Source organism: Gossypium arboreum, chromosome 3 (assembly GCF_025698485.1).
Source record: "Gossypium arboreum isolate Shixiya-1 chromosome 3, ASM2569848v2, whole genome shotgun sequence".
Lineage (NCBI taxonomy): Eukaryota > Viridiplantae > Streptophyta > Magnoliopsida > Malvales > Malvaceae > Gossypium > Gossypium arboreum.
In genome coordinates, this window is record NC_069072.1 from 81,529,929 (window position 1) to 81,543,997 (window position 14,069).

Genomic DNA, 14,069 nt, shown 5'->3' on the forward strand with positions numbered 1-14,069 from the left:
CAGCAAGTGGCTGCTTGAACCAAACTTGCTTTATTCTGGGCATCACTTTTGATTGCAATTAATTTCTTTTTTCGGGCTTAATTTATATACAGTTTTAATTGTAATGATTCTTAGGTTTGATTGACTATATGTAACAGCCCGATTTAGACCCTAGGTGGTTTTGGGACCATGAATCCGAGTCATAAAAATATTTCAAAATTATTTTCTATGTTTGTTTTGTGTGGCTTTATGTTTGTGAAAATTTTGTGATTTAATTTTGTCGATTAGGTGGCCGATTTAATAAAAGGACTTAATCGTGTAAAATGAAAATTCAGTGGTTATTTCTAAAAAAGGCTAGATTGCACTTGGCTTTTTAAATGGAAGCCTTAAAGTTGTAATAAGCCCAATATTAAGTGTAGTGGACGGCTAAGGACATTAAAATGTGATAATATAAAGTTTTAAACTATGGTTAAAAAGGTAAAATAATGATAAGTTAATATATATGATAAAATATATGATAATTAAAAATAGGTGTTCATATTATAAGCCATTGTCGAAACTAAAACAAGAAAGAAAAAGTAAAGAAACTTAGGGTTTGACACTTTCAAGCTTGATTCAGGGTAAGTTCTGGCTCGGTTTTTTTTATAATTTCTATGTTTTTGAGATCGTTGCTTCGAATACTACTAAACCCATGCTTTAATTTTTGACTTTGATGAATATTTTGAGTTAAGCCATTGTTGATAGCTTGTATTTTTGTTGTTTGAAGATGAAAAATAAAAGATATGTTTTAGATTAACATGTTTTGTATTGGAGTTTTTGATGATTTTGAGTAATTAGGACAAAATTGCAAAAATAATAATTTGAGGGACTAAACTGTGAAAGAAATGAAATATATGGACTTGTATGGTAATGGATAAGATTCGGCCAAACATGGGTATTTGGAAATTTTGTGAATTTTTTGTTTTGTACAATAGGGACTAAATTGTAAAATCGTAAATGTTAGAGGTAAAATGGTAATTTGCCTATTTATGTGTTTTTGGACTAAATTGAATGAAAATATGTTTGTATGATCTTAATTTGAATATGTTTATATCAAGAACCAAAGAAATCAGATTTGGACCGGGGAAAAATAAAAGTTGTCGATTAGCAGCCCTGTCCCATTTTACGACGCCCGGGGTAAGTCTGTAAACAAATAGACGTGTTAAATTGTAGTTAAATGTAAATATTATTTTTAGTTATGAAATGTATGAACATATAAGCTATAGCCGAATATGATTAAGCTTGGCTATAACATTTCCGAATTGGTTTCGACCGAGTTACGACGTCGGAAAGCCCTGTATGAACCTTAGGAATAGCTAGGATACATATGTGATGACATAGGATTCTGATATATGTGAGCGAGTAAGACTATGACATCGATTTGTGATTCCGATATGTGTGTTTACGAGTAAGACCCTGTTTGGGACAGTGGCATCGATATGTGGCTACATGTAAGACCACGTCTGGGACGTTGGCATTGTACGATTTATGTGATTATCCGAGTGTCCTATCCAATTTCTAATGGTTCATCAGGCAAAGGTAAATTGTGCACGGATGTGTAATATGAGCTAAATGGCCAGGTATGAATTAACTTGATATCTACTTGAGATAAGGTAAGAAAGTACTATAGATATTTGTTGTAAATCATGTACAATGCAAATGAAGAATTCATATGTATCTGATATGTGTATTCGGCTTGTGAATGAATAATTTGTGTATCATTGAAATGTTACCTAATATGTGCATATATGATTTGGTATATTCGGCCACATAGGTATTAATTATACATGAGATGTCATTTGATGATTCTTAAGTTGCATAAAAGAGTAAATGGATGTATGGTTTATTATGACTAATTAGTTTAAAAGTTGATTTATAATGTGTTAAATGATCATGTGTGTATTTGACTTAGGTGGATAATAGTCTATGAAAAATGCATTATTTATAGAATTCGTAAGTTTAAGGTAAAGCATGGGAATGTTAATGCATTTTGTTTAGTTAATATGAGTCGATTACAATATTGAGTTGTTTATTTTCTTATGACTTACTAAGCTAAGTTAGCTTACTCTGTGTGTTCTTATTTGCCCTGTTTTATAGATTTTGGAACAAGTTACAAGCTCAGGGATCATCAGCAAAGCTCAACACACTAGCAGCTATTTTGGTACCTTTAGAAGTCAAACTTGAATTATGGCATGTATAGGCTGAAATGTGTTTTGAAATGTTGGATTTTGGTTTTGTATAAATTGAGCCATGCGAAAATGGTTTTGATCTTTTATGTTTGAATTCAGTTATATTTAGTTTGGTTTGTGTTTATTTTGATTATGAAATTAGTTGCTATGACTTAATGATGTTCATGGTAGGTGTTTTAGGTTTTGGAAATGGTAAATAATTTTGGGTAAGTATAAGGTTATTCGGCTATGGTAAGCATGAAGTAAAATATATGTGAAGGTGTGGTTGTATTAGGATAATATGTTATATATGACTTGGCGTAACAGGTTGTTGGCTAAATTCGAACATGATATGAGTTTGTTTTGGTAAGGTTATTACATGACATATAAGGTGTATGTTTTGATTATATGTCTATTTGCGTATAATGCCTTACCCTAGTGAATACAATTTGTATTATAAGTTGGTTTGAAGATTATTACCATAATGTATATGAAACTTCGGTTATAAAACGAAATTATGTGAGATAGTTATAATCGATTTGTAATTTGATAATTGCTTGTTTAAATGTTTATTAAATATGATGAATTGACTTATTATATTTGATACATAGTATGAAATGTTTACGTCCTGTATATATTTATATGTGGGAAATGTTTCAAATTATAGAAATAATCTTCTTTAGTAAATAATTAATTTCGGTCAACTAGTTGAGTTATGCATGCATGTTTTTTTTTTTTGGATGAGTTTAAGCTGTTTAAATTCGGTTGTAATAGCTAATTAATGTTTGATCCAATAGTGACAAGTTGGGTATGTTATATGGAATCCTTAATTTATTTTATTATGTAATTCGTAAATATTGTTAACATAGGTGGTTATAGTATGTTATAATCAACTGTAGCATGTTAAATGTTAGAATATTTTATTATATAATATGTATATTGAATTAAACAATGGTAGTATATAGAATTGTAAGTTATTTGATTTGAAACGTGAATAAGTAATAGTTAAGAACGAACTTGTCTTGGCTAAATGCATAAAAGGATGATTCGGTGAGTAAAGGCATGTGCAACAATAAATTATAATAATTATATGTGTTTTATGTGATGAATAAGTGTTTAACTTAAAATGAAATGGATGCCAAATTTCCTTTGATTCTTATCAAATGATAATAAGTATTACATTTTGCGTAATCCAATTGTGTGTGGTTTCAGTATAAGACTAGGGTGTTATGAAATCTATACATCTGCATGTATTATGTGTTTGAATTAAAAGTATAGTCAGCCCTGTAGTATTAGTAATGAAATTGGCTATTGAAATTATTTTTTTAAAAAAAGTTAATACAAGTGTGAGTATTTAATCGTTTGAAATTGTGTTTTTGATTGATAATATCTAGTAACCCTAATTTGGCGACGGATACGGGTTAGGGGTGTTACATTTTATTGGTATCAGAGCTATGTTTAAGTCGGTTCTAGGACTAACATAGCATGTGCGAGTCTAGCTATACATGCCTTATTATATGCTGCGATAGTGTGATGACTTTTGACATTTAAAAATGTGTTTTCATATAGTAAATGGTTCCCGACAGAGCTGTAGCTGATGATGTCGAGAGTGTAGTGCCTGCTCCTGCGCAAGGGACAACGCTGGTAGATTCTCGACCAATTTCGAGTAACCAAGAAGGTGAGGGTAGACAAACCTTTTACCAAATGATGAATGACTGGTTTACTCAGTATATCCGAACTAACCCGGCCGCACAACAACCTCCATCCCAGACTAATCCATCTTCGATGCCTGTTGTACCTCAAGTAAGTGATCCGTTAAGATTGTATAAGCCACCTATTGATAAAATCAGAAAATATGGGGCTGAAGAGTTTAAAGCTACTGATGATGATGATGCTGAGCGGGCTGAGTTTTGGCTTGATAATATTATCTGTGTGTTTGATGAGCTGCCTTGTACCCCAGATGAGTGTTTGAAGTGTGCTATATCTTTGCTTTGAGACACAACATATCACTGGTGGAATACCCTAGTATCAGTGGTTCCGAGAGAGCGGGTGACCTGAAATTCTTTCAGGCAAATTTTCGTAAGAAGTATATCAGCCAGAGATTTATTGATTAGAAACGAAAAGAATTTTTGGAGCTGAAATAGGGTTGGATGATCATGATAGAGTATGAATGGAAATTTGTGAGACTCAATCGGTATGCCCAAGAGTGTGTTTCCACCTAAGCCATAATGCGTAAAAGATTCGAAGATAGGCTGAATGAAGACATTAAATTGTTAGTTGGCATACTTGAGATAAAAGAGTTCGTAGTACTTGTTGAGCGAGCCTGCAAAGCTGAAGAACTCGGGAAAGAGAAAATGAAAGCTGATTTTGAAGCTAGAGACTCGCGTAAGAGATCATTCAGCAGGTCAGTCCAGTCAGCACCAAAGAAATTCTGAGATGATTTTAGTCGTTCAAAAGCCACGTCAAGTTATTCTTGACGAGACCAGAATAGACCACTGGTGAGTTCGAGAGCTACCTCCGTAGCTAGTGTGGGTAATGTCAGATCAAATCAGCCCGAGTGTAAACGCTGTGGTAAACAACATCCCGGCAGTTGCAGATTACATGATCGGGCCTATTTTAAATGTGGATTGACAGATCATTATATTCGAGATTGACCAGGGTTAGCTGAAGAAAATCCAGTGCAGAACATTAGATCGGGTAATACTGCGACTCGGGGTAGACCACTGAGAAATGCGAGTAATTTGCGCGGCAGTCAGAGAGGAAATAAAGATACAACAGTTAGATCTGAGGCTCGTGCACCTGCTAGAGCCTATGCTATTTGCGCGCGAGAGGAGGCTTCATCCCTATATGTTATTACTGGTACATTCACTCTTTATGATACTGATATAATTGCATTGATTGATCCTGGTTCTACTAATTCATATGTGTGTGAGACATTAGTATTCAACAAGAATCTACTTGTTGTTTCTATTGAGTTTGTGATTATAGTGTCAAACCCCTTGGGCCGGTGTGTTATGGTTGACAAAGTGTGTAAGAATTGTCCCTTGATGGTTCAAGATCTGTGCTTTCCAGCTGATTTGATGTTACTTCCATTTGATTAGTTCGACATAATTCTGGGTATGGATTGGCTAACTTTACATGATGCTGTTGTAAACTGCAAGAGAAAGACCATTGATCTTCGGAGTCAGAATGATAAGGTTATTCGGATTAAATCTAGTGATTTGTATGGTTTACCAGCAGTAATTTCTTCGATGCTAGCTCAAAAATATGTGAGTAAAGCGTGTGAAGCTTATTTTGCCTACGTGCTTGACAGTAAAGTGGCTGAAAGAAACATTGAATAAGTACCTATTGTGTGTGAGTATCCGGATGTGTTTCCTGAAGAATTATAGGGTTTGCCACCTATTCGAGAGGTAGAGTTTGGTATTATGTTAATTCCAGGGACAACTCCGATATCCATAGCTCCAAACAGAATGACACCTACAGAATTAAAAGAATTGAAAGCTCAGTTGCAAGAATTGAGAGATAGAGGTTTTGCGTGACCGACTTTTTCTCCGTGGGGTGCACCTATGTTGTTTGTGAAAAAGAAAGATGGAACTATGAGAATGTGCATCGATTATAGATAGCTTAATAAGGTGACTATAAAGAATAAGTATCCGTTGCCACAGATTGACGATTTGTTTGACCAACTAAAGGGGGCAACAGTATTTTCGAAGATAGATTTGAGATTAGGCTACTATCAGTTGCGAGTTAAAGATTCAGATGTGCCAAAGACTGCTTTCAGAACGAGGTGCAGACACTATGAGTTTTTGGTTATGCCATTTGGACTCACTAATGCACCTGCTGTTTTCATGGATTTGATGAATCAGATCTTTAGACCGTATCTGGACCGGTTTGTGGTTGTGTTTATAGATGACATTTTGATCTACTCTTTGATGAAGCTGAACATGCTGAACATTTAAGACTTGTGTTACAGACTTTGTGAGATAAGCAGTTCTATGCGAAATTCAGTAAATGTGAGTTCTAGTTAAGTAAAGTCAGTTTTCTGGGTCATGTGGTATCAGCATCGGGCATTCCAGTTGATCCGAGCAAAATTTCAGCTGTACTTTATTGGAAACCTCCGAAGAATGTTTTTGAAGTCTGAAGTTTTGTAGGACTTGCTGGTTATTATAGACGGTTCGTGAAAGGTTTTTCAATGATTGCAGCTCCGATGACAAGGTTATTGCAGAAAGATGTTAAGTTCGAGTGGTCAGAAAAGTGCCAGAAAAGTTTTAATCAGTTAAAAGCTCTTTTGACCGAAGCTCTAGTGCTAGTTCAACCAGAATCGAGTAAAGAATTTGTTATCTATAGTGATGCATCTTTAAATAGTTTGGGTTGTGTTTTAATGCAGGAAGGCAAAGTTATAGCTTATGCCTCGAGACAGTTGAAGCCATATGAAAAGAACTATCTGACACACGACCTAGAATTGGCAGCCATTGTGTTTGTATTAAAAATTTGGCGTCACTATCTGTTCAGTGAAAAATGTCATGTTTATTCTGATCATAAAAGCCTAAAATACTTGATGACTCAGAAAGATCTAAATTTGAGACAACGTCGATGGTTGGAATTGCTAAAAGACTACGAGCTTGTGATTGACTATCACTCGAGAAAGGCTAATGTTGTTACTGATACTTTAAGCCGAAATCACAGTTTGTTTTGCGTGCAATGAATGTGCATATGGCTATGTCTGATGATGGTTCGATAGTAGTTGAAATGAAAGCAAGACCGTTATTTATTCAACAAATTTGTGATGCCCAGAAGGTTGATAATAAGTTGATTGCAAAACGAGCTCAGTGTGAGACGGATGCAAATTCAAAATTCAGAGTTGATGCAAATGATTGTTTGAGATTTAGAGACCGAATATATGTTCCAAGGAATTTAGAGTTGATTTAGATGATTTTGAATGAAGCTCATAGCAGTCGGTTATCTGTTCATCTAGGAAGTACAAAAATGTATAATGATCTAAAATAGCTTTACTGGTGGCATGGTATGAAACGAGACATTTCTGACTTTGTTGCAAGATGTTTAGTCTATCAACAAGTAAAAGTTTAACATTAGGTGCCTTCAGGATTACTTCAACCTATTATGATACCTGAGTGGAAGTGGGATAGAGTCACGATTGATTTTGTATCTGGTTTATCATTGACACCGAGCAAGAAAGATGCAATCTGGGTTGTTGTTGATAGATTGACTAAATCGGCTCATTTTTTTCTGATACGTACAGACTACTCACTTGATAAGCTGGTTGAATTGTATATTTCTCATATTGTGAGATTACATGGTGTGTCTATATCTATTGTTTCAAATAGAGATCCGAGATTTACATCGCGGTTTCAGAAGAAACTGCAAGATGTACTAGGTTCAAAATTACATTTTAGTATTGCGTTCCATTCGCAAACAATTGCCAGTCTGAGCGAATCATTCAGATACTTGAGGATATGTTGAGATGTTGCATTCTCGAGTTTGAAGGTACGTGGGAATGATACCTACCTCTGATTGAATTTGTGTATAATAATAGCTTTCAATCGAGTATCAAAATGGAATCTTATGAGGCTTTGTATGGTTGTAAATGTCGTACACCATTGTATTGGACTGAGCTCAGTGAGATTAAGATACACGGGGTCGACTTAGTCAGAGAAACTGAACAGAAAGTGAAAGTAATCCGTGAAAGTCTGAAAGCAGCATCAGATCGCCAGAAATCTTTATGCGGACTTGAAACGCAAGAATATAGAGTTTTAAATCGAAGATAAAGTTTTCTTGAAAGTCTCACTGTGGAAGAAACTACTCAGATTTGTCGCAAAGGCAAATTGAGTCCGAGGTTTATTGGGCCATATGAGGTAATAGAGCGTATCGGGCCAGTTGCTTATAGATTATCGTTGCTACCTAAGTTAGAAAAGATCCACAATGTATTCCATGTTTCGATGCTTCGTAAATATCGATCTGACCCTTCGTATGTGATTAGTCCATCTGAGATTGAGATTAAACCCGATATGACGTACGAGGAAGAACTGATTCGTATCTTGGCTCACGAGATTAAAGAGTTACGAAATAAGAAGATTTCGTTAGTTAAAGTATTGTGCATAAACAGGGTGTTGAGGAAGCAACGTGGGAACCAAAGGATGCAATGAGAGAATGCTATCTGAACCTATTCACCTGTAAGATTTTCGGGGACAAAAATCCTTAAGAGGGGAAAGTTGTAACAGCCCGATTTAAACCCTAATAGGAATGGTGGTTTCGGGACCATGAATCTGAGTCAGAAAAATATTTCAAAATTATTTTCTGTCTTTATTTTGTGTGAATTTATGTCTGTGAAAATTTCGTTATTTAATTATTTTAAATGGAAGCCTTAAATTTGCAATAATCCCAATATTAAGTGTAGTGGACGGCTAAGGACATTAAAATGTGATAATATAAAGTTTTAAACTAAGGTTAAAAAGGTAAAATAATGATAAGTTAATATATATGATATAATATATGATAATTAAAAATAGGTGTTCATATTATAAGCCATTTCCGAAACTAAAACAAGAAAGAAAAAGAAAAGAAACTTAGGGTTCGGCACTTTCAAGCTTGATTCAAGGTAAGTTCTAGCTAAGTTTTTGATAATTTCTATGTTTTTGAGATCGTTGCTTCAAATACTACAAAACCCATGCTTTAATTTTTGATTTTGATGAATATTTTGAGTTATGCCATTGTTGATAGCTTGTGATTTTTGTTGTTTGATGATGAAAAATGAAAGATATGTTTTAGATTAATATGTTTTGTATTGAAGTTTTTGATGATTTTGAGTAATTAGGATAAATTGAAAAAATAATAATTTAAGGGACTAAAATATGAAATAAATGAAATATATGGACCTGTATGGTAATGGGTAAGACTAGGCCAAACATGGGTATTTGGAAATTTTGTGTATTTTGTGTTTTGTGCAATAGGGACTAAATTGTAAAAATTGTAAATGTCAGGGGTAAAATGTTAATTTACCTATTTATGTGTTTTTGGACTAAATTGAATGAAAATATGTTTGAATGAGCTTAATTTAAATATGTTTAGATTAAGAACCAAAGAAATTGGATTTGGACCGGGGAAAAATGAAAGTTGTCGATTAGCAGCCCTGTCCCGTTTTACGACGTCCGAGGTAAGTTTATAAGCAAATAGATGTGTTAAATTGTAGTTAAATGTAAATATTATTTGCAGTTATGAAATGTATGAACGTATAAGCTATGGCCGAATATGATTAAGCTTGGCTATCACATTTCCGAATTGGTTTCGACCGAGTTAGGACGTCCGAAAGCCCCGTATGAACCTTAGGAATAGCTAGGATACATATGTCATGATATAGGATTCTGATATATGTGAGCGAGTAAGACCATGGCATCGATTTGTGATTCCGATATGTGCGTTTACGAGTAAGACCCTGTTTCGGATAGTGGCATCGATATGTGGCTACATGTAAGACCACGTCTGGGACGTTGGCATTGTAGATTTATGTGATTATCCGAGTGTCCTATCCAATTCTGAATGGTTCATCGGGCAAAGGTAAATTGTGCACTGATGTGTAATACGAGCTAAATGGCCAGGTATGAATTAACTTGACATCTACTTGAGATAAGGTAAGAAAGTACTATGGATATTTGTTGTAAATCATGTACAATGCAAATGAAGAATTCATATGTATTTGGTATGTGTATTCGGCTTGTGAATGGATAATTTGTGTATCATTGAAACGTTACCTAATATGTGCATATATGATTTGGTATATTCGGCCACATAGGTATTAATTATACATGAGATGTCATTTGATGATTCTTAAGTTGCATAAAAGAGTAAATGGATGTATGGTTTATTATGACTAATTAGTTTATAAGTTGATTTATAATGTGTTAAATGATTATGTGTGTATTTGACTTAGGTGGATAATAGTCTATGAAAACTGCATTATTTATAGAATTCGTAAGTTTGAGGCCAAGCATGGGAATGTTAATGCATTTTGTTTAGTTAATATGAGTCGATTACGATATTGAGTTGTTTATTTTCTTATGACTTACTAAGCTAAGTTAGCTTACTCTGTGTGTTCTTATTTACCCTATTTTATAGATTTTGGAACAAGTTACAAGCTCGGGGATCGTCAGCAAAGCTCAACACACTATTAGCTATTTTGGTACCTTTATAAGTCAAACTTGAATTATGGCATGTATAGGCTGAAATGTGTTTTGAAATGTTGGATTTTGGTTTTGTATAAATTGAGCCATGCGAAAATGGCTTTGATCTTTTATGTTTGAATTCAGTTATATTTAGTTTGGTTTGTGTTTATTTTGATTATGAAATTAGTTGCTATGACTGAATGATGTTCATGCTAGGTGTTTTAGGTTTTGGAAATGGTAAATAATTTTGGATAAGTATAAGGTTTTTCGGCTATGGTAAGCATAAAGTAAAATATATGTGAAGGTGTGGTTGTATTAGGATAATATGTTATATATGACTTGGCGTAACAGGTTGTTGGCTAAATTCGAACATGATATGAGTTTGTTTTGGTAAGGTTATTACATGACATATAAGGTGTATGTTTTGATTATATGTCTATTTGCGTATAATGCCTTACCTTAGTGAATGCAATTTGTATTATAAGCTGGTTTGAAGATTATTACCATAATGTATATGAAACTTCGATTATAAAACGAAATTATGTGAGATAGTTATAATCAATTTGTAATTTAATAATTGCTTGTTTAAATGTTTATTGAATATGATGAATTGACTTAATATATTTGATACATAGTATGAAATGTTTACGTCCTGTATATGTCTATATGTGGGAAACGTTTCAAAATTATAGAAATAATCTTCTTTAGTAAATAATTAATTTCAGTCAACTAGTTGAGTTATGCATGCATGTTTATTTTTTTTGGATGAGTTTAAGCTGTTTAAATTCGGTTGTAATAGCTAATTAATGTTCGACCCAATAGTGACAAGTTAGGTATGTTATATGGAATCATTAATTTATTTTATTATGTAATTCGGTAAATATGGTTAACATAGGTGGTTATAGTATGTTATAATCAACTGTAGCACGTTAAATGTTAGAATATTTTATTATATAATATGTATATTCAGTTAAACAATTGTAGTATATAGAATTGTAAGTTAATTGATTTGAAACGTGAATGAGTAATAGTTAAGAACGAACTTGTCTTGGCTAAATGCATAGAAGGATGACTAGGTGAGTAAAGGCATGTGCAACAATAAATTATAATAATTATATGTGTTTTATGTGATGAATTAGTGTTTAACTTAAAATGAAATGGATGTCGAGTTTCCTTTTATTCTTATCAAATGATAATAAGTATTACATTTTGCATAATCCAATTGTGGGTGGTTACAGTATAAGACTAAGGTGTTATGAAATCTGTACATCTGCATGTATTAAGTGTTTGAATTAAAAGTATATTCAGCCCTGTAGTATTAATGATGAAATTGGCTATTGAAATTATTTTTTTTAAAAAAAAAGTTAATACAAGTGTGAGTATTTGATCGTTTGAAATTGTGTTTTTGATTGATAATATCTCGTAACCCTATTCCGGCGACGGATACGGGTTAGGGGTGTTACACTATATCATTAATTTGGTGCAGTGGATACAATATGCAAAGACAAAGTCAGATTGTATCACCAAAAATTATGGAAGCTTTGTTCCCAGAGAAAAGAAGAAGAAGTAGGAAGAAAAAGGTGGCAACCTTGCGTTTTAGTTCTTTGAATTGATATATGCATAATGTATAGTCTTGAAAAATTTTCTTTATTTTTTTCTCAAAGGTTGTGTAATAGCCCGTTTTTAGTGGTGTCAGAAATAGTGGTTTCGAGACCATAATTTTAACTAGTGAATTATTATTTTATTATTTATTTAGCATCTATAGGATTATATTAAGGCCGTATTAAAATTTCGTTAAGAAATTTTGAAGTTTACATAGTTAATTAAGTAAAAAGGACTAAATCGTAAAAGGTATAAAAATTGAGTTCTATTAGTTAAAATGGCTAAATGGCTATGGAAAGAAAAGTAATGGACTTGAATGGTAAATATAACATTTAATGGGTTAGTGGATAGTCATGGACATGGTTTAAATGAAATTTTTATAGTTTTTAAAGGTTAAAATGGTAATTGAATATTTAAAGCATCAACTAAATAAAACAAATTGGTTCATATTTTCTAGTCTTTTTCCCCACCGATTTTTGAAGAGAAAAATAGCCATTTTTGAGCTTTGAAGATTCGATCAAGCTTGTTTCTTGTATGTTAGTGTTTCTAAGTCCTGTTTTTAGTGATTTTTATGTTTTTGAACTGTTTTAGCTTAAGCTAGCTAGCTCGGGAATTAATTTGCAAAATTGGTAAAGGTTGAAGGACTTGCGATGGATGTTCTTGAATGTGTGGTGATGTTAGTTGGTAGGTTATTAATCTTTGTTGTAAGATAAGCATGTTTTGTTAAGTGATTTTCGATGAATTTTAGAAATAGGGATTTAATTGTTTAAAGTGTAAATCCATGGTTTTGTTGTGAAATGTTGGTAATCATGGATTGTTTCAAGGTTCTTTGTATCTTAGTTAGATTTTTAGTTAAAATGGTTAAAATGCAAGCTATGAGCTTAAGGACTAAATTTAAATGTTAAGGCCAATTTCATAATTTTGTATAAATGTGAATTTTGGATTAAATTGAAGTTTATAAGTATTCAATTGAATGAAACCATTATTTTAGATCACGAATGTGTTGACAATCATTGAAAAGAAAAGATTTTGGATTAGCCCCTATGCTTTTACAATTACTGTAAATTAGTCTAGTAAGTTCGTTTTGTGTTTATGTATGATTGAATTCAATTCCTTTTTAGTGAATTAATCTTTAAATTCTATTATGTGTTGATTTGTAAATGTTGAACTATACTATTACTCAGGCTTGGTGCCTAGCAGACTTGGTGCCGGTGTTATTCAAACTTATTGTCGGTGAAATAAATGTTAATGTCCCTTGGAAACTTGGAACTTTATAGTAAATGAGTTGATTTATCGAACTTACTAAGCTTCTTCGTGCTTATTCATTTAATTTGATTTTTGTAGAACACTTGGAATCGTTGCATCAATTGGATCGCTTGGAAGCTCAGACACTATCATTTATACATTGGTAGTCATTTTGTACTTGTTTCAAGTTGGCTAAAGTGACATGTAATAGGAGAAGTCTTTAGTATTATGATGTTTTGTGAATGTGAAAATGGTGAATTGGTATGATCATACTTGTGAAGTTTAAGTTTGAACTTGATGAACTTTTAGTGCTTTTTTAAAGTTAGGTCATTTTGAACATCCTTAAATACTTGTATATATGGCTCTTTTGGAATGTAAATGATGGTTTGGAATTGGTATTTTATGGTCATGAAATGGTCAATTATGATATGTTTTGGTAGGTAATTGAACTAAGTTATAATGCTTGACATAGGGAATTATTGACTAGTTTTGGTATGTAATGTTTTGGTATAATTGTGGTGCCTTTGAATGGCATATTGGTTAGGTGAAATAGGATGCTTGAAATGGTATGTTTATGCATGCTTTAGATGGTGTTTTGATCCCCTGAAGGTGTAAACAATTAGTTTGAATGTTTATGCATGCAGTGGTTTGATTTTAGGTAAATTTTAGGTTCACACGGCTTGGGACATAGGCGTGTGACTTAGTTGTATGAGGCATATGGCTTGGCGACACGACCGTGTGTCATTTGAAAATTTCTAAGGGTTCAAGTCAGTGAGTTACATGGCCTAACACACGGCCTACTACACAGACGTGTGGGGTAACTCAGAGAGTTACACGGCCTGGCACACAGGCGTGTGAC

General features: G+C 33.2%; 1 pseudogene; it reads left to right on the forward strand.

Moving 5' to 3' along the window:
• The window catches only part of LOC108477853 (serine carboxypeptidase 1-like), a 73,756-nt pseudogene that overhangs the window by 53,285 nt on the left and 6,402 nt on the right, over positions 1–14,069 (forward strand).